The sequence below is a fragment of the Antechinus flavipes genome, chromosome 2 (genome assembly GCF_016432865.1).
Source record: "Antechinus flavipes isolate AdamAnt ecotype Samford, QLD, Australia chromosome 2, AdamAnt_v2, whole genome shotgun sequence".
Lineage (NCBI taxonomy): Eukaryota > Metazoa > Chordata > Mammalia > Dasyuromorphia > Dasyuridae > Antechinus > Antechinus flavipes.
The window spans coordinates 171,396,823-171,421,775 of NC_067399.1; the positions used below are offsets into that span (position 1 = coordinate 171,396,823).

Here is a 24,953-nt window from a genome sequence, read left to right on the forward strand (position 1 = left end):
TAGAAAAAGCATATTTTTGTTTAGAATTGGATGTAAAAATATTTATATTTATGAATTACTAGTCAAAAAATTATTCAATAGTGCAATATTCCATTTACAAATACTGATTTTGAGCTCATTTTAAGCATAGTTGTTTTAAAACTAAAAACACCAAAAATAATGAAATAAAACTCTATGTGTAAAATTATATAGCCAAAAAAAAATGCTTTGCCCTGACTAATTTCTACAAATAGTATAACTACATTGGAATACTATGACTAGTCAGTAGTAGTCAAAATTTAAGTTTAATAACTTCTAAAGGAGATTAAATTTTGCAACAAGTACACTTTTTAATCAACACTAACTTGCTTGACTATTTTGCATATTTAACACAGCATATCTTAACTCCTTTCTCGGGTTCAATTAGGCTAAGATGTGATCAGTTCTTGTTAACCATACCAAGTGAAAGAAGCAGTTATTCCAATAACTCCAATTGTCATTTAAATTTTTATTTGGAATACATTTTTAGTTTCCATTTAAATTTGCTTAATATTCTAGAAATTAATAGCGTTCTAAAACAAATAAGAAAGTCTCTTATAAGGTGTGAGGATGGGGGAAAGTAGGAAGAAATTTTTATAGATAGCACAACATTGAGGAATCTACTATAATATAGTTCTTGGACACTGAGCAACATCAGCAGAGAAAAGAAGTTAAGTGCAAGTATCAGAAAGAAGGTCTCTGAAAGCAAGAAAGTGAAGAAATCTTGCAGTTTCCAGAGAGTCATTTGGGACAAAGTACTTGTTTCCATCATCAGCTATCATAAATCTGGCCAAGTTACTTACCCTAATCTCAGTTTCTCTTAGCAAAATCTGACTTCTAATACATACTACCATCTAGGATTGTTGGGAGGGTCAAATAAAACAATGTATTGTTAAAGCTTTGAAAACATAAAACATTATGCAAACATGAAATTGAGTGATTATTATTATTAGGACAAATGGACAAAGCACAGTCCTTGCAGAAATCCAGCTCTCTTGACCCAGTGCTTTTTTGAAATCTAATATTCCTGATAGCATGAGCAAATTTAGCTTATCCTCTTCTATATATATTATTTTGTTGCTCATGCCTTTCTTTGTAGGGTGCAGCTTAAGTATTGCTTTTTTCTTTGTCACTTTGGGCGTCTATCCTGAGGATTTCTGCAATCTCATTATTATTTTGGGGGCAGAAGAAACAGGTGCAGCAGGTTATAGCTGAACATAGACAACAATAATAATAATAGGAGCTATTATTTTTTCACCAATTCTTGCATAAGAACTTCTGATCTGTCTTTTAGAATCATAGACTTTTGGGGTCTTAAAGGACTTCAGAGATCATCCCCTCTAAAAATTCACCTGAATCATTTCATCAGGGTCCCTATTGAATCAACCACTCTGTTTTAAGACCTTCAGAAGTTAGCAAGTTTCTGATCAAATAAGTCATCATCATCATCATCATCATCATCAACAACAACAACGATAACAATATCAAGATATAGCAAATACAGAGAGAAATTAAAAGAAATAAAGTATCCTATAGATCCAATTTTATAAAGGAAGATTTCACACACAGAACTATTAAAATTAGTTATATTTGGATTTGGCATTAATATGCAAATTGACTACAATTTAAATTCCCTCCCTTCCTCTGGACAGTTATAAAAGAATTCCCTTTATGCTACTTCTGAGAAAAAGTAGAGAAATATATACCAGTTTCCTTGAAATTCTTCAAAATGAATGAGGGATGGACAGAATGAGGACAGGTTTAAGACTCTTAGGGGGGCCTCATGGCTACAGTAAGATTCCTCATACTATTCTGGACAGTCTATTTTCTTGATACAGTTATTAAGCATTTCTGAGCAGGGCAATCACTGCATTGAAACTGTAATTCTCTGACTGCTTTCTCCACTTGAACTCTGAATGATGATATCGATAATAATTACAATGTATACTTATATAGAATTTTTCATCAAAAGCTAAAATGTATTTGTAAAATCTGACAGATGCTTTCTGCGAATGAGAAAAAAACCTTATATTTCTATGTCCTGTTACCTTAAGCTTAAATAGCTATTCAATCATGCTAAATAAATGACATAATGAACAGAAAACTAGACCTGAGTGAGTGAGGAAGATCTGAGTTTGATTCCTGCCTTAGATACATATTATCTGTGTGACCTTAAGCAAGTCTCTTAAATTCCCTCAATTTCTGATTTTTCATCAGTAAAATGGGAATGATAACAAGACTCAATTCCCAAGATGAATTGAGATAAGGTGCATAAAGCATTTTGCAAACCTTAAAACAGTATATAAATACCAAAGATGAAGGAGATCTTTATAAGTTATAATCTTTAACATCAACATGCTACAATTTCACTTTGATTTTTGAAGCATAATAGAAAGGTTTAAAAATGGCTTCCAGTAATTTTCCTTCTATGAATTCTTAGTTTATTTTTTAAAAATAATTTTTATTTTAAAACTCAGTGTCTAAATGAAATATAAGTATACATGTGTGTATGTCTATATGGTTGTATATATGCACACGTGTATATGTAAATACATACACATGCATATGTGCATCCAAGGATCCCTCAGATCTGGTAAATTTATAAGAAAGGCCTCTAAGAAAAGTGCCAGGTTCTCTTTTGTTGTCTCTGGCTTTTTATATCCCATCTAGTTTTCCTAGAGAAAATCACCTAAAGAAAATCTAGGTTTGGCTCATGTTTAAGGATTTCTAAAAAGGAAGTAGAAAGATGCTCAAAGTAGAAAGTAGAAAAATTCAAGGAGAGTCTTCTACTCTTACCCCAAGTAATTTAATTCTAGAAATCCTTGATTGAAATAATCAGAAATGTACCCCAGACATAAATTAAGTCCTTAATCAATTTGATATGATAATAGTGATTTGACCATTGAATGAAGGTAGAAAATGTGACTTTCTGAAGACAAATCTTTGGAAACATACAAAATGGCAGTCAATCCAGGGATATATCAGATAGGCAAACAAGGAACAAACATAGTACTCATTCTCTCTGTCTGTGTGTTCCTCTTTCTCTCTCTTCTCCATCTCTCCCTCCCAAGGGGATCAGAAAGTCTGAATCTGTAGGATTTAATATATCTATTCAAAATGAATAGTCATCTGAGAAAAGGTAGTTTTAGAGAGCATAATTCCTTGTGATAGAAAGAAATGTCAGCTATGGACTCTCTAAAGGTCAGTCCTCAAATATCAAAAGAAAACTACACTTAAGGAAAGCTTTATGACAATTCACAAAAGAAGAAAAGGGTTAGGAGTATTAACTTGCTCCCTTGCCACATGAGTTATCCACACATGATCAATCATTACTTCTGTAATTTTGTACATGTACCAAGCCTCCCCATAGATCCTGGTCCCAGAGTGGATGCTACAAAGGAAATACTTAAGAGAGAAAAGATTCAGAACCATTCACTCTTAAGGACTTAAAACATTGAGCTATAACTTGTATTTGTATGCTTCTAAGAGATTAATATTGAAAATATTAAAACAAAATATATTTGTGAGTGCCAAATATTCATAACTATTGTACCTTCACCTCACTTTCCACTGTGTCCAAACAACTGCAAACAAATCCACTTAGAAGCCTGTATATGAATTAAACTCATGCTCCTGTCAGTGGTCAGCTTCTCTGAGAAGGGAGAATATGTCTCCTCATGTCAGTCAGACCTGAGAAAGATACTCACAAACTTCTGACCTCTTAAAATCATTAGATTGCCTCCAAGCTTTGAAACATTCATCTCAAGCTACTTATTCAGATGTTTATGCTTAGGAAAAGGAAAGCAAAAAAAGAGATGAACAGTGGCCTAATGTGCAGGGTCACACTCAATTAGGCAATACATGTTACCTTCATCTACCCATGAACAGCTCCCATACCTATGAAGGTATATACTACCTTATAAGAAATCCAAGCAAGAGCCCTCACAGAGTCTTGACCAAGTTGACAAATAAGAACAAAGAGAAAGACTAAGAGAGAAAAAAAAAGAATATTGAGACAGAGAGAGAGAGACTGAAAGAACACCAAAAGGTGGAGTTATTTCTTTCAAGGTTCATTAAATGGGTCACTCTTTCTGGCTCAGTGTCTAATCACCTTTGAAGCAGCCCCTTCTCAATGCTTTTCTCAGAGGTACCAAAGAATGGTTGCATTACCCCAAAGTGACTTCGCATTCCATTTTAAGTGTCCAAGAGAGTTCAGCTCAGCAATATAGGATGCTCTTTCAATAGAGAAGATTGGGGAAAAGAGATGCTGATTATCACATTACACTTAAGTGAAATATTTATTATATTAATTAATATAAATAATGTCTTATGGAGGAAATAGCAATGAATTTGAAAGAGCTAGATTGAATTCAAAGTTCAGTTGCTTAATAGTAGTGTAATTTTGAATAAGTCACTAAATCTATCAGCTTCAGTTTATTGGATAACATCAATTGTTAGATCTTAAGTCAGGGTATCTATCTTGGAATGTTTGGAAATAAATGTGACTTGGAAATAAATCATTTAAACTGTCTGGGCTTTGGTTTTCTCAGCTTTAAAATGAGGGAATTGGAATGAATGGCTTCTACAATCTCTTCTAATTATAAATCTATAACCCTATGTCTATATTACCCATAAATTCCCTTCCCACTCTAGTTGGTTCTATTTTGTTGGACACAGAAATGGGCATCTTATAACTAAAGAATATCTATTGATGGACACTGAATATAGTTTCATTTTCACATGTCATTTCTGAATTAGGTGTCAATCATTTGGCAAATTTTTCAATGCATGACTTTTCAGCAGCTTAACAGACTATGGAGTTATCTTTTTAAAAGTCTAAGTTTCTGGTAAAGGGTTTTTTTCTTTTCTACTTATATGAATTTTATAAAACATACAATTTGCATATTTTGTAAGAGGCACAGCTACTATATTCAGCATTTATCATTTGAACAGTGAGGTATAAAAGAAAGAGCATGATATTAGAACCAGAGGAATTGAATTGTCCTGAGTCTGTCACTATGCAACTGCAACTGTATAGAATAGGGAAAGATATAAGTACTAGATTTGTGATTTCCTTGGTACAGGGAACTATCAGGTAAGGAAATCCTTATGCTATCAATGCAATCATCACCTTTGCTACTTACAATCATGAAGAGTTGCCTAAAGAAGTGGTATCAAACTCAAATGGAAAAGGGTACCATTAAATTGCACATAGAAATCCCTAAGGGCCTTCTTGTGACCTAGAAAACCACATATTAACATTATCTACATTCTGCTATATTTTTCTTTATTCTGCTAAACATTTCCCACTTACAATTTTATCTGGTGTGGTTGTCCCAGAGAGTGTTAGAGTACAATTATGTTTTGACATCTCTGGCTTTTAGCACAGGCAGTATGCATCAGAGATCTTCCTACCTTTGATGTGGGCTCTCTCTTCCCAATCCCTAATACAGCTTTAAATAAATAATTCCATCTCTCTGGGTCTCAGTTTCTTTGCATGTAAAATGAGGAAAATAGATAAGGTAAATTCCTTTCTAATCCCTAAAATCTGCATAGAGCCTCTTTTTTTTTCTTGACCATAGACAAAATGACTATAATTGTCACAATTTTGGCAATCATTCATACCACTCTCATGGGTCAGTTATCTTACACATTAACAATAATAACATTCATCATTAGGCCATTGAAGTACATTGCCAAAAGATTTGCAACCATAAAATTTTGAAAATTTAGAAGATAAAAATTCCTTTTTTGTAGCTATAAAGAGGTGGGCCAAGAGGCTTTGGTTAGTGACACTGAATATACAGTTCTAAAGGAGTCCTAGGAGGTAATGTGTTTTATTTTGTTTTATATATTATACAACAAAGCTCACAAAATTCAGAATGTCTCGCTCATTGAAGAATGAAAGTAAACAAAAAAATTTTATTTACATATTATCTCCCCTAAAATAACATAAACTCATTTACAGTAGGGATTATTATTTTGTTTTTGCTTTTCTTTGTATTCCCAGCACTTAATATTACAGAACCAGGAACATGCTAAGCCATTAAGTGATTCTCATTGACTCAAAAAATGGGGATCATTTTAAATCATCATCATAGATAATGGAATCTTGAGCTACATTAAAGAAAGCATAGTTTTCAAAAATAAGGAGATCCTTTATTGTTGACTAGGAATCCTAGTAATCTCAATCTTTGATCAAACAATATCTAAAGTATTCTGTTCAGTCCTGAGTGCCTTAATTTAACAGTACCATTGCTAAGATGAAAAGTATTCTGAGAAAAGCAACCATGATTACCATGTAAAAGAAGGATCAGACATATTTTCTTGGGTTCCAGAAGCCAGACCAGAAGTATTGGGTAGAAGTTGTAGAGGGTCAGATTTTGTCTTGATGTCAGGAAAATTTCTTAACAATTAGAGCTATGCTACATATCTCACAGTAGAATTATCAGAAAGGAGTTCCTTTCCAATAAAAATCTGGAAGTATTATACTATAGGTCTCTAGCAACTCTAAACTTTTGTGACACAGTGAATTCAGTTTTATCATTAACTTGTAGAAAAACATCAAATCTTTCCTCTATATTGAGGCACCTGTGTTTTATAGAAGCTGTCATTACCAAATAAACAATATTGCCATTGGTTACAAGCTTAAATTAGTGGCCAGAAATGGAAAGCATCATAAGCATATAAATCATCCATTTCTTCACAGTAAGATGCATTTGTTCTTATATTCCATCATATTTCTCTTAATTCTAGAGAGAACCTATGATTTTTTTCACTTACTAATATCAAATAGGAAGAAAGTATAACTACCCTCAGTGATTCTTAAGCATTTTAATTACACTGTCTAAATGACCTTTCAGGGGGAATTCAACCTAAAAAAGAAAAAAAGAATCAATCAAGGGTAAAATATGCAAATAATAAAGATCAATTTGAAAAGTCCCAAATTTTTTTGTAACTATGCTTTAAGTCAGGGGTGACATTTTCTAATATCTATTTTCCCAGCCCTACATTATATGCTCAATAGATTTAGAAAAATTTAGAATAACTGAAATTTATTTCTTGTTATTATGACTAGAAATGAATTGAAAAGAATTCTTTAAATTGTAGAATCTCTTAACTAATAACAAACTGAACACCTTTTTGGTGGCTGAATGTTCATTTTTAGGTTGCTCTGTATTATCATTTGGCTCATTACTGTAGTGTCTCCAATTGAAAATATAATACTCAGTCCATGGATAGGATTTGGACACTATGAACATATCTAGATCCTCCTTTTTAAAAAAATCCAATGGTCTTTTCTTACACCTTATTTTTCTAGACCTTTCAGCAGGATTTCATACTATTAATTAATCCATTTTCTTTTTTAAAAAATCTCCTTTCTTTAGTTTTTCATGAAATTGTTCATTCACAGTTATGTTCCTACCTTCCTTCATCATTTCCTTCCTTGGGTCATCATACCTGACCCCACCCATATTATGCATGTGACTCAGGACCCTGAGCTTTTTTTTCTTCTTTCTCTACACTTCCTCTTTTGGTCATCTCATCAGCACTCATTCAATATCATCTTTCAGCAGATGACTACCAAATTTCACCTTGCTTCTGAGGTCCAATTCTAATATAATATACTGTCTGCCAAATACCTCCCCTATTACAAAGGTGAAATTAACAATCCTTGGCAACAGATTAGCTATAAGTAAGAGGGGTGAGAGATAGTGAGGAGTTGAAGATATAAGCTCAAGGGATCAGGAAGATGTAATTGTCTTACATAGTAACAGGAAAAGTTTAAAATGTCAATTGAACATCCAATTATAAGGCAGATGGAAATGTGAAATTGGAGTTCAGTAGAGAAGTTTGGTTAGTATGGGTAAATTTGGGAATCATGAGTATAAAGATGGCAATGAATTCTAGGGGACCTAATGAGCTAGTCAAATGAAGTGAGCTGGAAGGAGAAGAGAGCAGATCCTAAGTCATAACTCTGTGAGCTATCTTGCAGGCTCTAGATGAAGATTCAGCAAAAGAAACTGAGAAATAGCAGTCAGATAGATAGAAGAACCAAAAATCTAGAAAAAGGAGAGTATTAAGAGGGAAAAGGTGATCAGCAATGTCAAAGGCTGCAGACATGTCAAGAATAGTGACGACTGAGAAAAATCCATTGAATTTGGCCGTTAAAAATTATTGGTAACTTTAAAGAGAGCAATTTAAATGGAATGATGAAGTTAGAAGCTGGATCATTAAGAGAAAGTGGAAGCACTTTTTGTATGTGGCCTTTTTAAGGTGTTTATCTACAAATAATTACAGTGCCAGGATGAAGATGTTGAGATCCCATTTTAGGCTTAGATAATGAGCCAGCAGTTAAGATTGAAAATAGTATGATTGAGTAGGGATTATAGAGGGGGCAATCTGCTGGAAAAGATGGAATGGAATGAAATCACCTAAACAGGTAGAGGTATTAGGCTTAGTAAAGAATAAGGCCACTTCATCATCTGGAACAAATGAGAAAGAGAAGAAAGGGATAGAGGGACATGAAATGGGGAAGAGGAGAGAAGAGGACAGACAGCAAATAGCCTAAATGACAAAATGCATAATATAGGATATGATATAATAACAATATAACATTCTACAGTTGTGCTCCTAAGCCAAGCTCATTAGACTGCAATTTGAAGGTTTCATTTTTTTATACTTTCTGACAATTAGGCCATTAATACTGCTCAAATCCCATGGTAAAACTGTTTTTCACAATCATTCAAAGCTACTATCAGTGGCTCAGCATCACATCTACCATTATGCTCAGTATCTGAGGATATAGTTCATTTGACTCTGATGTTTTGAACTCATTAAGGATAGGATAGCTAGGTATTCTCTTAATATTTTTTATTTATTTTAAGCAATTCCTCATTCAATTTTGTTCTGTCCTTTCCATTCCAAACATCATTGTCAAGAAAATCGAAGTGAAATAAAAATTAAATAGTAATATTTTCTCTGTCATCAGATATCATAACCTTTCCCCCACAAACCAACTGCTTATTTATTCTCCATCTTTTCCTGGTGAGTACTTATTAAAATCTCTCTCCTTTCAACTTCCTCCTAAATAAGTGGCACCTTAGTCAAGAAGTCTTTTCTGATCCTTTCACTCTTACGTGGTCTCTCCATCTTCCAACTTCCCATAACACTTTTTTATTTTTTCTTTGCAGTTATATATCATACCATATGAACATATGCTATATAACCTTCCTGACATCTATTTATCCTCATCATTTATTACAGTTTTTTGTAGATAGATAGTTGATGTTTGCTTCATTGAATTGAATTTTCCACTCTTATGTATAGAAAATGTTATAGATTAGAGCTGGGTATAAGGGGTCAAAATTCAAGACTTTAGACAAGTCGATTTCTCTGTTCCCAATTTCTATTTTGCTGCCAAATTCATAGGTTAGCAACCAGAATATTTAAGGAATGTAGGAAACTAGCCTGTCATAACCTAATGTTGTGGTCCTCAAACATTTCACCACAGAAACCACAAAAGGCCTATGAATAACAAACTCAACCTGTTCCCACTTTCTCCTGGGGAAAAAAATAATAAAAATTGTGTAGTGTTTTTCTTAGTTTCGATAAATAATAATATATCATCACTATAGTCTTATATTGTTCAAATTTTTGCTTTTGATTGCTGAAATGAGTCCACAATGGAAAAAAATATATATGTGGAAGGAAGAGGGAAAACATGTTTCATGTGATATTATTTTGGACTCTTAAGGAATTCTGTAAATGACTTGAAAATGATTTGGAAAAACACAACATTGGAAACTGCTAAATCATGAACCTTACTGTCCTTTAAGCACTAATATAATCTGAAAAAGTAAAAGTATCTTATTTACATAGAAAAAGTAACATCCTGGAGGATGTAAATTAAGTTGTAGGATTTTAAAACCTTTAAGAATTGAGCTTGAATCCTAAGAATTATAGGATTTTAAAAGCTTTAAGAATATCCCATCTCACCCCCAGCTCAAATATTGATTATCAAAAATGGTTGGCTATTTTAAAGGGCTATCTGGTATTTTTCTGATAGTATATAATTAAGATGTAAAATTCTATACTTTCACAGGAGAATCCTAAGGAGAAGTAGACTGTTACTTTTTGTTTAATCTGCCCAGAAATCATAGGAATTCACTCCATTTACTTTGTGAAAATATATCAACCCTGACTGTCATCATAGTATATTATATGATGGGTGGAGGAGACCAGGATACAGGGAAATGATTCACAATGTCAACTTGTGAGTCCATCAGAGGATATCTTTCTATTTGAACCTGACCAATTCTTTCATCAAATTTCTTCCAATTTATTTTTCTCTATTTACAATGAAAATTCAGGTATATGTGATTTCAGTTAAGGACCAAAAATATATAATTGTCCAGGTGAAAAAAATGTATTAAAAAAATATTGGCTCAATGAGGGAATATTTGAGCTCAAGGGCAATTCAGTGAAAGAAATATGTAATTACCTGGTACTGAGCACACTGGAGAACAAATGGGGATCTGGGGAGCATGAAAGAAAAGCTGCAGAGAAAAAAGCTGTCACTTAGAGAGGATCTGATGATGTTATTTTGATATCTCATTGGATGAAATTCTCAAAAAATCTTATGCTAAGTAGGTGGAAGAGACATTTCAAATAAACCTACCTAAGATTTATTTCCCTTTAAACATTTTTTTGTCTTGTAAAGAGAGGAAAGACAAGTACTTGAAAATTTCCCAAAAATGTCAGCCTTTTAATCTAGTCCTTCTTTAAACTATGTAGTTGAGTGGCTCAGTGGACACAGGCAAACCTCAAAGTAAGAAGATTCATCTTTGTGAGTTCAAATCTGGTCTCAGGTACTTAATCAGCTGTCTGACCCTGGACAGATCATTTGAAGATTTTTGCCTGTTTTCTCATCTGTAAAATGAAGTGGAGAAGAGGTGGCAAATCAATCCAGTATTTTTCCTAAGAAATCCCAAAATGAGTCACAAAGAGTCAAAAATGACTAAACAACTATAATAAAAATTGCCGGGTATTTTACTTTGCAGCATTGACTGAAATGTTAAGTTAAAATGATTTTCATAATTTGTGTAAACTACATTATGTTTTAGCATAGGAAAGGCTTCCAAAAGCTTGAAATTATAGACAATTTTTCAAAATTATTTCTTCTAAGTGTAGGATGAGTCATAAAAAAATAATTTTGATTTGTAAATCCCATACTTAATTCTTACAATGGCAATACAAACCTTTCTGTAACTCACAGGGCAAGTCATCACCCATAATGTCCATTGAATTATTCTGGTTTCATATCCAGTATTTCTTTCTACCAAACTATTGAATCTCAGCTTTAGGACCTGAGAAATCATTGTTTCATCCTCAGACAAAACTGGGTAAAGGACTCTTATAGTAGTTAAAATATGCATTTGTGTTTTAAAAGGTAGATATTGTCTCAAAGGGTTGCCTATTAAATGGATAAAATATTGAGGCAAGTGAGAAACGAGTATGATTTTATTGTACTGGTTAAGTTTTACAGCTTTATCATGTACTGGTAAATAAAGACTGCATTCACAACCATGGTCAATATTTGTTCACTAACAGCAAAAACTACAGAAAGGTCACTTTGCCAGTTGGCATGAGTTAAGAATCCCCCAATTCTCCCTTTTTTTTTTAAGACATCAAGAGGGTAAATTAACATTTTTTTCCTCTAAATCAAAATATTTTAAGTAACAATTTCAGTCTGAATACATCCATTTGCCATCACTGTAAGCTTATCTATTAGTTCTGACTTCATTATGCCCATCAGCTTCAGGATCCACTGTGGTTTTCAATTGGTTGTTGAAAATAGGACTTAGTCTTTATTGCCAATTACCTCTAACTTTTTTTATCTTCAATAGTGGCAGTAACTGGAAATCATTTTGATCTTTGTATAACTAACTGTATGCTTCAAAAATATGTTCACAACCAAGGCAAAGGTTGTAAATATCCGGGAAGAGTTAATCTTTTTCTGTGGTTATGATATTTATCTACTTAAAAACAATATGATAGTTTTCACTTTTAGCATGCACACATATTATGCACATATACACTTTTCAAAAAGTCTTAGTCTAGTTATATTTAATGCTTAGTGCTATATCCACACATTCACAGAAGCTGTTAACTTCTTTAAGTTTAGTTGAGTAGCAACAAATTAATTCAAATTACTAGAAAAAATATTTAAATATTTTATATATTCTAAAATGTGAAATTCTATCTATCATAGAGGAAAATCACAACCTCAAATAAAAATTAATAAATCAAGTCAGTTAAACACATCCTATGATACTGCTTTTTAAAAAGGAATTGCAAGCTATATTTAAGCTACCTAAAAATTAAATTTAAATATTTAGGAAAAAAGTATGAAATTTTAAGCAATCAATGATTCATCATTTCAATTCCTCATAGATAATCTCCCAACATGGATTTAACAGCCTTCTAGCAGAACTCCGTGTTCATTAGTATTGTTGAATATTACTGACATGTGCTACAAAATTATCAGGATGCATTAATTTTTTAAAAAACTGGACATGTTCATGGAAAGGGTGAAATAACAGACTAATAAGTATTATCTCAATTTGGAAAAGGGCTAAGAAATAATTTTTCAAATCTGGAAATTCTCCTTGGAAAGACTGCTATTAAGTCCTATTCACTCAACTTCTTGATGTATTTCTTTCTCTCATTCATAATATATCCAATAACACTATGTAAAGATTTCAGGTAATATATGAGGTTAAATGCACCCACTCTTTCAGGCACACAATGGCAAAAAACATAGGAAACTACTGTGAGTTATTTCATGTGGGTGTGCATTTCTAAAATAAAAAATATTATCACTCCAACAGATGTAAGTCTGCTAAATGATCAAGTCAGACTTGAAATTGTTTTGACAGTTCCACCAGAGCTCTTGAAAAACACAAAAATGTTTAGTGATATGAATGAAGATGAAGCAAAACTGATGTGGGAAGGACAATAAAGTTTGTAAAGATTTTCTTCTGGTTATATATTTTCTAGTATATACTACATCTAAGGGCATACCAGGTTAGCGATGGACTGTGGTCAGTTTTTCCATCATAGTGTAGGAATCAAGTTTAATTCATTAATATATAATCACTCAGAGAACTGCTATTTCATTTTTAAAATAAATTTTCATATTGTGTGATTGTTTTATTGGGGGTGAGAAAGTTTGTTTTAATACAAAAGTCTTTCAAATTTTTGCAATTCAATGAGGTAAAGCCAAATGACATATACATTATATATGTGTGTATATGATATATATGTATTTAAAGTTTCATACATATGTATGTATATTGCTTCATATATATTTGTAAATATAGGAAATTTTAATCCTATTGTATAAAAAAATCTGGCACTATAATTTATCTGAATGCTGTAAACTACATGTTGTTACATAGAGACTTTATTTTCTTTTATAGCAGATAATAAAACATTAACCAAGATCAAAGAATAGAAAACATTGTACTCAATGGACAAAATACACTTGTCAATATGGCCAAATTATAGTATTCAGGAATAAAGTTACTATTCCATATAGCTCTGTATGCAGTATTTTTCCCATCCCTGAAAACACAGTCCCCCCCCCCCGAATTTCTTTAACCCCGTTTTTATACTGAGATAATATGATTATTTACTTATTTCCCCCTATTTTTTGAAGCTAATTCAATTTTGTTTCCAGATGTAAGACAGACCACAAATGATGGTCAAACACAATTAAGAAACAGGTGTCTCTAGGATACACATATCTAACTGGAACACCATATCATATATTCTGCTTGAGAAGTGGCAACTACAAATGCTTTCAAAAATATTACACACAGCTGTGTTAGGAAAAAAACTGGATATAAATCAGGCATACCTTTGGGCATGATATTCTTTTTCAAAATAATAAAATGGTACATTTACATTTCACAATACAGTATCCTAATACTAGTATATTCTTTACTAATCCCAACAAAGTTACATTTAAAAAAATCACATTGATACAATAGAAATTGAAGTATTGCACAAGTTACATTAATAGTAAAAATAATAACATTTTAATTCTTTAAAACAACAATTTCCAGGCTCTTGTCAATTGCTACAAGATACATTTTACGGTCCAAAACCCCACATTTGCCTAGTTTTATTTATTTTTTTAAATTATGAACAGTCAAGGTTATTTTAATTGGAAATGGTCAGTCCTTCCTTCTTTTAAGCTTCCACAAAAGAGATACATGGATGTCGATTTTACATGCGTTGAAGAAGGCCAACTATTTTCAACAAAAATAGCCAGATAAACGCCAAACCCAAGCTATTTCCAGATCATAAAATGGTAAACGTCTGGACTGAGTCTGCGGAAACAAAGTAGGCGAAAACTAAAGAGGAAGGGGGTGGGGAGTGGGGATGGGAACGGGGGTTCCCTTCTTTTCGAAAGAGCAGTGCGACTCTGCCTGGTATCTGCATAGGTTCAGAAAAAGATATCTGTGAGTTCATGCGTGTGTGTGTGTGTGTGTGTGTGTGTGTGTGTGTGTGTACCATACAAACCCAATAAACAAACAAAACCCTGCGGCAAGGGAGGTAGCATCCTCAGGATTTCAGGACGCGAACCGAAACCTAGTCTACCTGTCACTTGTCTTTTAACTCCAGCCTCGGCGCTGGCAAGATATCTCTATTCATTGCCCGGATACGGGGTACTGGGACTTGTGGGGTTTTGTTTCCCTTTTGTTTATCACTATTATTATTCTTTGGCCTTGTAGCTCTAGTTTGCCCAGCCGCACACCATCTCCCTTCCCCCGCAAAAAAAGAACTCCCTAATGCCCCCAACCATCTTCTTCCCTCCCCCGCCCCCCTACTCCACCATCCCCAGTTACAGAGAGCCACTAGCATCAAGAAGAGCGGCTTCCCTCGCAAACCCCCAAACCAATAATCCCTCTCCCCGAAGCGCTCGGATCCTTACATCAGTCGGAGGGGCGGTGGGTGGGTTTCTCTAGTGCCAGCGTCTTGCAAATGGATGGTGGCAGCGCTGGGCACCAGCGGTCCTCTCCGGCCGCTCGGGGCTCTCGCGCTCTGCGTGTGTATGCCTCTGTCTCTGTGTGTGTCTATACGTGTCTCTCTCTTTCTCTCTTTCTCCTCTCCCTCCCTCCCTCTCTCCTTGTTCTCTCCTCCCGGCTTAAGAGCCAAAGCTTTCTACTTGCAACCCAAACCTGCCCAGGCTACGGAGCATGCCCAGTTTGGCTGCTCCGAGCCACTTAGAGCGGGTTAGCAATGTGCGGATCCTGCTGCTGCTGCCGCTGCCGCCGCCGCCGCTGCTGCTGCTGCTGCCGCTGCCGCTGCCGATGCTGCTGTTCCTGCTGCTGCTGTCCCTCCTCCTCCTCCTCTCCAGTTTAGGGAAACATTGGGGCTAGGAGGAGGGAGAGCAGACAGAAGAAGAGTGAGCCTCGGGGTGGGAATAGCTAGGTGTCCAGCCAGGGGACAGACCCAGGATCAACCCTCAAAATGTCTGGGGGGGTTAGGCAAGTGAGGGGTGGGCGCCGGAGGTGAGGTGGGCAGGGCGCCCCGTCTGGGAAAGCAAACGGTCTATATTGTGATCGGTTTCTACTTGCTGAAAGGAAGGATGGGGGGAGTGCAGGGGGAAGGAAGAGGGGGGAGAGGGAGAAGGAGGGGGAGAAGTGTGTGTGTGTGTGTGAGAGAGACAGAGACAAACAGAGAGAGAGAGAGAGAGAGAGAGAGAGAGAGAGAGAGAGAGAGAGAGAGAGAGAGAGAGAGAGAGAGAGAAAGAGAGAGAGAGAGAGAGAGAGAGAATGAGAATACACACGCGCGCGCGCCTCTCTCTTACACTCCCTCACTCCCTGGCTCACCTCTTTCCCCCCTCCAACCATCCTCCTCGTCAGGTGTGTGTGTCTAGTCTGGGTCACTCCTAGGGAACCTCGAGCGAATCGCGCCAGCGGTTCTTGTCTGCTGAGGATTGGCCAAACCGGAGAGTGCCAATATGACCGTGGGAAGAGAGGCAGAGCGTCCGGAGGGGATTGGGGAGGGGGTGGGGATGCGGGGCTGGAGGGAGAGGGGAGAAATGGATGGGCATCACGTGCGAACACACACACCATAAAGCCACCGCGGGGTGGGGACCGGCAGTAAAGGATCCATAGCTTTATGATAGTTCCAGATTAAAGAATGCTGAAAGGGGGTGCCAAAAAGGTGGGGTGCGGACTCGAATCCCCAAGATGCGCGCGTACTGGGAAATCCCATGTTCCCCGGTACTAATTTGTCCTTTAAAAACAACCCGCTCCGTGCACTCAGGAATAAAGATGAGAGTAGAAAGGTGATGGAGAGCATCTAAATTAAGCTCACAGACCTCTGAATATTGTCTTAACCCCCATATCTGGCTCACATTTTCAGACTTCATCTTTTTAGGCTACAACCAAGTGTTGAACCTATACTTTCTCCGCCTCCTGGGTTTCTCTTTCTCACTCACCCACTATTCCTATTCTTACTCTTTTCCCTCCTCCCTCTTTCCTCTTTCCTCCTCCCTCTTCTCTCTTCTCTCCTCCGGCCACCAAAACCCCGGAAAGAGGGACCTGCGCATTGTAAACTGCTTGGTGGCTCTCACAATCGAACTGGGCATGCTCAATAGCCGAAGCAGGTTTTGATTGCCAGGAGGGTAAAAAACTGCCTCTTGCAGACACCTGTAGTAATAAAATAGAAGAAGAAGTGAGGGTGAGAACAACAGCCTAGCCTCTGAACCAGGACGGGCTTTTTATCTTTCCTCAAATTCCAATATGCACTGTCACTGGGCAGGGAAGAGTGAGAAAAAGATGCAAAACATCAGTTAATTCTTAAAGTTAGAAAGGTCTAGATGCCAAATTATTTTTTCCCAGTCTGTTTCTTCTGCTTCTTATGCTTGTAATTTATCTGAAGAAAAGTAGTACTGGTTACAGCAGCTATGCCTGCGTGATTGTTTCTATATAGTCAAATGAAAAACTCAACTAGAGTTTTTCTCTAATGATGTCAAAAAATTACACGAACAGAAAGAATTAAACCTTTGCAGTTGGCATTGTTCAGGAAGTCAGAATGGAGATCTCTAAGATACTGATTGACGCCCCAAAACCAGTGCTCAGAATATATCTACATACCTACTGATGCAATATTGTTTTGAGGGAGTGTATGGGCTTGCATGTATTTACTCACACCCACAGATACCTCAGTTTATCTGCATACAAATGTTTGAACATTAGCTATATACCAATGTATCTGTTTATCAGCTTTGTTTATATTCACCTATTGCCCGAACATGTCATGTGAAATATTATATGTATTTTCTCTGTTGTTGATGTTTGGTAATTGGGAATAATTTATCCTAGAAATCCAAACAAGACCTGCCATAAAGCTAGGCCTTCGGGGTCAAGATAGAATATATAGCTAATATTTTAATTTAATTCAGGTCTTGATATTAAAAAATTTGTATACATATGACTTTGTTTTTGCTTAGTTTTCTAATATAATGTGAATTAACACCAAAAAAATTAATTTCAAGTGAAGGAAAGTCCTAATAAAAATAATGTAAAAGAGAAGAAATGGGATAATCAAGACCTACAAAGAAGTAAAATTATGTTGAATAGTACAGAAGGAAGAAAAGCTATATATATTTTTTGGAAATAGGTTGTTGGCCTCTAGTATTCTGTTTATAAACTAATATATTCATTATAATTGCTGAAGTACAAACACTATGTTATAAAGGCCAGTAAACTTTTAGATTCAGCTATCTTTGACTCAGCAATCTTTCATTTGCATAGTACTTTATAGTTATATAGTTATATACAGAATATAAGGCTCTTGTTTGACTTTCCTTTCAAACATTGTATCCTTACTGCTTTAAAAAGTACCTGGCACATAGTGGTGCTTTAATAAATATTTGCAGGACAAATGTTAACTAAATGAAGATAGATATGGCAAGAATTATTTCTATTTTATAGATAAAGAAGCAGTCTCAGAAAGGTTATGACTTCCTTATGGTCCCATGGGTAGTAAATAGCAATCAAGTATGTATGTCTGCCTCTAACCCAGTGCTCTTTTCACTATCATGATGCTTGAATGTTTTCTGTCCTTTATCTTTGAAGAGGTTCTTGTTAACCCTCAGCGAACTATAAGTTTTGAGTTGTTATCAAAAATCTTTGTAATGAAAGAGAAATAGAAACAGAAAAATCATATATTAGAAAGAACATCGAGCTGTATTCATGAAACTTGGGTGTTCTTCCTGATTCAGCCACTACCTATCTGTATAACCCTGAGCAAAGCAGAAGTCCTCCATTCCATGATATATAAAAATGTAGTTAGTCTAAATGATGTTCCTGTAGAAGGGACTGTACACTCCTTGAAGCATGAAGAAGCTATATCAATGGAGTGTGCAACTAGTTCCCCTGGCAACTTTTAAGGACATGCATGGCTTAATGCTGAAAAAAAAATTGGCACTTTTCCCATCAAATCCTTGGTGTTCCTTTGATACCTAGTCGGCCCCTTCCACCTTATGATAGCTGTAGAAGGGGAGGACACTTCCTGAAAACTTTATCAAACAGAATTAACCACTGAACGAGGAAAATTTGCTTAGTCAGTAGACTTTTAAAAAGGAGTAACTCCACCTTCTGGCTCTCTTTCCCAACTGTTAGCATTTTGTTTTCCTCTCTGGAATTTCCCATGAAATCCAAAGTATATTTCATATATACTTGTTTGGTTTGAGTCCAGACCTTAAAACTCCAGCTATCTCTCCTGTTTTGATTCTTTCTTTGAGCATATGTGAACACTATATTGTTAAACAATTACATAGTAGAATGATGTTCTATGGAATGAGCTGCCTTGGAAGTAATGATTAGTTCCTTCCCCTTAATTGTAGGTCTTCATAATGAGGTCTTATAAACTCCCTAAAAGCTGCATTTGCAAGGAATCTGTGATTCTGGACTTGGTGTTATGGATATTAAATCTCATGACCTTGTCTTTTGCAACATTATCTAAGCAATTGTGCTGACAATTGTGCTGATTATATTTATGTATATAGCTAAAAAAAAAAAAGATACCCTAATAAAAATACTTACAGTAAATTCTTTTCCTGCTCTTTTTTCTGGTCTGGACATGTATTTTATCTGAATGACTATATAATAGAATGGGCTTTCCTCCCATCTAGATCCACCAGTAAAAACAAACAAACAAAAAAAAAACCCCACAATTATCCTATGCAAATCAGAAATGTAGTAACCAAAAAAAAAAATCTAGTTAAGATTGAGTTAAATGTCTTATAAAAAAAAAAAAAGAACTTCTGCAAACTGACCAGTAAGTTTGAATACCTCCAACACGTATCCCATTCATTAATTAGTTTCTTCCCAATTATAAATATAAAGCAATGATATGCTATTTGGAGTTTATCACTGAAATTCATTAGATTTGGACTCAGAAGTAGTTTCTGTGTCTCTTCACCCCTTCCTAGCTCAGAAAGAGAGGGTTTTCTTTGTTACATAATGGCTTTCAATTAGACATGAAATAAACTCCTCTGATTAATTGGTGAAATGGTTTTTATTTTTGTTTTTCATATTACATTAGTGAATCCTAGGAATAAAGAAACATCTCTGAGATTTTTCTGATAATTACAACGATGTCTACCATTTACATAGTTCTTTAGAGTGTACAAAGTACATATATTCTTGCAATTGAGTCTCAAACATCCCTGTGAAGTAGATATCACCCCATTTCACAGATAATGTCTTAAACAGTTTAGAGTCTCGTTCCAGAATCATATAGCTAATAAAAATCTAATTCTGCATCAGAATTGAGGTCTTCTTAATACTGAGCCCAACATTCTATTTATTTTTTGCATCTAGCGGTCTCTTGAATGCCAATAGAAAAGTCTGGGGAAAGAAGATAGCACAATAATAAGAACAGTACAGCTGAACTCACAAAACATCAGGCATCTAGAAAACACAACAGATGAAATACTGATGGGGGAAATTCAGAGAAATCATAGTAAGTTCTCTATCCAACCTTTGTCTACAAAGGAAGACAGAGAGGTCTGTGGGGACTGGGGACAGGATCTAGTCAGGAGTATGAAACAGAGAGAATAATAACATTTAGGGAGAAAATGTCTGGACAAAAAGAGATCCCAGATCCATAAAGTTGTCTAGTACAATTTTTGATAATAGGTCCCAACTGTCTTTGGTTCTCTGTGTTCAATTCCAGGTTACAGATCTATGATGAACTGAGAAGCCTTGTGCCTGGGGATGGCTTTGAGGGCTGGAATGCTCAAGATGGTATACTAAGAAGACAACAGGTTCAGAAGCAAGGAGCAATCATATAGCTCAGAACCCAGAAGTGAGAGGAGTTTCAATTCTACCTCAGTCTGAAGTTTACAGAGGATTAACCATGGCAAGAATCCTAGGAGAAAAGAGAACCAGTCACTCGGAAAAATCAGAGCTTCCCCAAGAGCTAATAGAGCAGTATCCATTTATTGTTGCTCAGACCCTAATGCAGGTCAGGAACTTGTAGAGCTCAGTTTGGGGCAGGGAGTGGGTGGACAGCCAGGCTTTGCCATAGATCAGACCATTTTAGAAGCACTGAAAGCTTACAGGCCCATTCCTTATCTGAAATATTGCAATAAAGAAACATCAGTATCCCAAGAAAGCAGTAACAGAACTTCCCAGACCTCCCATTCAGAAAAGTGCAAAGTCCAGTACTAATATCAAGTCAGAAATAAAAAAATACATCTAAAGAATCATGAAAAAAGAATCCCACCATAAAGAGTTATTATGTGAGCAGGAACATGCAAGAAAAAAAGCAGAAAAAGAATAATTTCAAAACTTCTACAAACAAAAATTCATAGTAAAACACAACTTGGACGTAAATTTAACTATGCTTTTTTAAGGGATGAAAAGAATGTGTAAAAAATAAATTTACAAATTAAATGAGAGTGCTTGAAGGAAAAAATGGGAAAAATCAGAACTATGGAAGAAAGAATTGGAAAAGGAAAAAAATTAAAAAGGGAAAGTGAATTAAGAGCTAGGTACATAAAGTACAAAATCTCGTCCAAGCAACAAATTATTGGAAAATTGGACCAAGCTTCACCCAGAGAGAGGACAGTAGAACTGAATGTGGATCACAGTATAGTATTTTCATTCTTTTTGTTGTTGTTTGCTTGCATTTTTTTTCTCATTTGTTTCTTTTTGATCTGATTTTTCTTGTGCAGCATGATATTTGTGGAAATATTTATAGATAAATTGCACATGTTTAATATATATTGAATCATTTGCCAACTGGAGAAGAAGTGGGGGGAAGGGAGGGAAAAAAATTAAAATACAGGATGTTGTGGGAGTGAATGCCAAAAATTATCCATGTATATACTTTGAAAATAAACTTTAATTAAAAGAAAAAAGAAAATTGGGCCAAAATGGAGTCAATGATTCCATGAGACTACAGAAAGTATTAAAATAGAGTCAAAAGACATAATAAATAAAAATTAAATATAAGGATGATCTCAAAAACAAGGTAAGGGAAAAATCTTTGGATTACCTGAATGCCGTGAACAACAACAAAATAATCTAGACATCATATTTTTTTGTTATTGTTGTTGTTTTGGTGAGGCAGTTGGGATTAAGTGACTTGTCCAGAGTCACACAGCTAGTAAGTGTTAAGTGTTTTGAGGATAGATAGATTTGAACTCTTATCCTCCTGACTTCAGGTTCTCTATCTACTGCACCATTGAGTTGTCCCCTAGACATCATATGTAAACAAATCTTAAAAAAACACTGTCCAGATTTCTTAGAGGAGAGGGCAAAATGGAAATAGAAAGAATCTATTAATCACTTCCTGAAAGAAACTCCACCAAAGAAAATTCCCTGGAACATCATAGCCAAAATCCAGAGCTTCCAAATAAAAAAAAGAAAGAAAGAAAAAATCAGCAAACTTCCAGGAAGAAATTTAAGAACCAAGAAGCCACAGACAAAATTTAGCAGCCACCACTATAAAGCAGCAGAGAACATAGAATATGATATTCCAGATGGCAAAGGATGTATATATAGTCTTATGGAAAAGAATAACTTATCCAGCAAGATTAAGTATAATGCTACAAAGGGAAGATACATTTTAATGAAATAGAGGACTTCCAAGCATTCATGATGAAAAAACTAGGGTGTAGAAAAAAGGTTTAAAATTAAACTCAGGAGTGAAGAGAAACATTAAGAAGATAAGAATGAATAATGATAATTGACTAAATAAGGGTGAACTACTTATATTCTAATAGGTGATGATTTTTATGTCTCTGTAAGTGAACTTATATATAAGTGAATTGACTGAAAATGTGTATGTGTGCAGATTAAAAAAATTTTTGAGGGGGACAGTAATTAGCATGTACAATTCAACTTAACTATCATCAGGGTTATAGAGGGAATCTAATTAGACAAGACCTGATAGTGGTCTTGATGATCTCATTATATTTTGATGATCTTACAAAAAGAATGAAAAGAGGAGAAGAGAAATATACAAGGCGGGGGGGGGGGGGGGAGAGAAAGAAAGTTTAGGGAAAATTATCTTGAAGAATTAGACCATATAAGCAAAATGCATATCTCTCTACAAATAAGGAGGAAGGGGTAGGGAAGAAACTGACATCAACCTCTTTGTCATCTGAACTGGTCAAGGGAAGGAGGAATACTCACAAACATATTTGAGTACAGAAATATACTTTATTCAACAGAGCAATAGGAGGGAAAGGGAAGAAAGAATTAAGTGAAAATTTAAGGAAGGATTAGTCCTGAGCAAAAGAAACCCTACTATAGATCTTTTGAGGTGACAAAGAATTGGAATCTAAGAGGTTGCCCATAAACTAGTAATGTATAATAGTTATGGTATCTAAATGTGTTAGATTGTGTATATGTGTATGTATGTGTTGCTGACAAAGGTGGAGGTGATGGTTTCGGAGAAAGTTAGGAAGATTTGTATGAACTAATGCAAAGTAAAATGAACAAAACCAGCAGAACAATTTATATGTAACGGTTACAATTTGGTAAACATAAATAACTCTGAAATAATTAGAAACTCTTATTAGTGTAATGACTGAATGTGATCCTAAGGGACTAATGATGAAACATATTCCCCACCTCATGATACAGGGAAGAAGTAAACAATACAGGAAAAGGAAGTGTCCGTGTGTGTATAATACCCACCCACATATACATATATGTATATACACATATATGTATAATTATATATGTATATATGATATAGATCATTTGGAAATGTGTTTTGGTTGACTATTCATGTTTGTAATGGGTTTGATTTTCCTATAGTTCTCAAGTGGGGCTTGAGTGCCAATATTAGAGTGTAAAAAGGCAGCTTTTAGCTAACTGAAAATGTGAGTATGTATGTGTGCAAATTTAAAAAAAATTGAGGGGGTCAAAATTAGCACTTACAATTCCATTTAACCATTTAATATTGAATTAAGTTTTACAAAAGGATATTAACTTCAAAAATATAGGAAGAAGGTATGCAAATATTTCCCCTCCATCTGTCTATACCCTTTACAGGTATTGTTTTCTACTATGCCTCAGTTTGAGAGAGGGTGGACAGAGTAGCTCAGAGCTTTACTAAATTCCCACATAATATTGTTCCTACCAATTTCATGTCCACATGCAGTTGATTGTCCTGTGTCCCAGCTACAGATGACCTGGCATTCCAAAAATTATTCTCAAGGATCCTTCATTGTTCCTTATTTCAGTTCCCCATTTTTCAAAAGGGCCAAAGTGACGTACTAACTATGAAACCTGGACTCTGGAATTCTAGATATTGAAGATAGATGCTTTACTTCTTTTATAAATAGGGGCATTTAAAATTATGATAACTGTCAACACAATTTCTGCATCTAGAGGATACTCAGGTTATAGGCTCCATTCATTTCACCTGTTGCTGAGCTCCTCAAAGAATTTTGAGGTAAAGAGATCATAGATGAAGCTGAATAACCTTTTTGAGTGTTTCTAGATCTGGTTAGAGTCTTTCCTTCACCACATATTTAGTTGACCAGAAACAATAATCAAATGTCCATGCATGTTCCTAGACACTTTCCTTATTTCATCACAATTCTAAAGTAGCTCCCTAGTGCCCTCCCCGTGAGAACACACCATCTGCTTCCTAGTATCTTCCATATGGAGACATCATCTGAATGTGTTAATAGGGTCTTCAAATATCCTAGAACTCCATTAAGAACAGCTAAATGATATAATGTGTAGATTGCTGGGCTTGGTTGAGTTCAAAATGGGTTTCAGACACCAGATATGTGTGACCCTGGAAAAGTCATTTTGCCTCTTATGTGACTCAATTTTCTCTACTATAAAACAATAATAGTACCTACTCCCCAGAATTCTTGGTTCCCAGAGAAAACTGAGGGGCAGAAAGGTAAGTGACTTTCTAGGGAACAAATGAAAGAATTTGAACTTAGCCTAGTGCCCTATTCATTATTCCATGCTATGTTACATTTTTTACTTATTTTTCAGTATGCTTGATATGTTCTGCAGAACAAATTCATTGTTCCTACTTACCTAATGTTTATGACAATATCGCATAAAACAGCCTGAGAACATATGGCATATATGAAATACTTAATGATCCTATCCAAGTATGCTACATAATTGTTTTATGTTTTATACCAGTCTTTAATTGGGAGAAAATCAGTTTTGTAAGGAAAATGATAACTGTTAACTATCATTTTTATTCTATGAAGACATAAGAAAAAATTAGTTTGCAGCATAAGTAGTAGCTAATGCACATTCAGCAGGATTAAATATTCTTTTATTTTCAATGGCTTCTTGCCTTTGAAATCACAACAAAATTGCAATTTAATTAAATATATTCCTTTTTCTTTCCTC

The 24,953-nt window shown here is 35.1% G+C and overlaps 1 protein-coding gene across 5 annotated transcripts in view; it reads right to left on the reverse strand.

Moving 5' to 3' along the window:
* PLCB4 (phospholipase C beta 4) overlaps window positions 1-16,711 on the reverse strand; it is a 477,498-nt gene extending 460,787 nt beyond the window's left edge. For 2 of the 5 annotated variants that reach the window (XM_051975941.1, XM_051975940.1), the window contains exons 1-2: window positions 15,924-16,711; window positions 15,023-15,466 (exon numbers count right to left, since the gene is read on the reverse strand). The gene's annotated coding sequence lies outside the window, so the exon portion shown is untranslated. Of the gene's footprint in view, window positions 1-15,022; window positions 15,708-15,923 lie in introns of those variants that run through there. The other 3 variants (XM_051975939.1, XM_051975936.1, XM_051975937.1) reach the window with 2 other exon arrangements.
* Window positions 16,712-24,953: the final 8,242 nt, after the last annotated feature.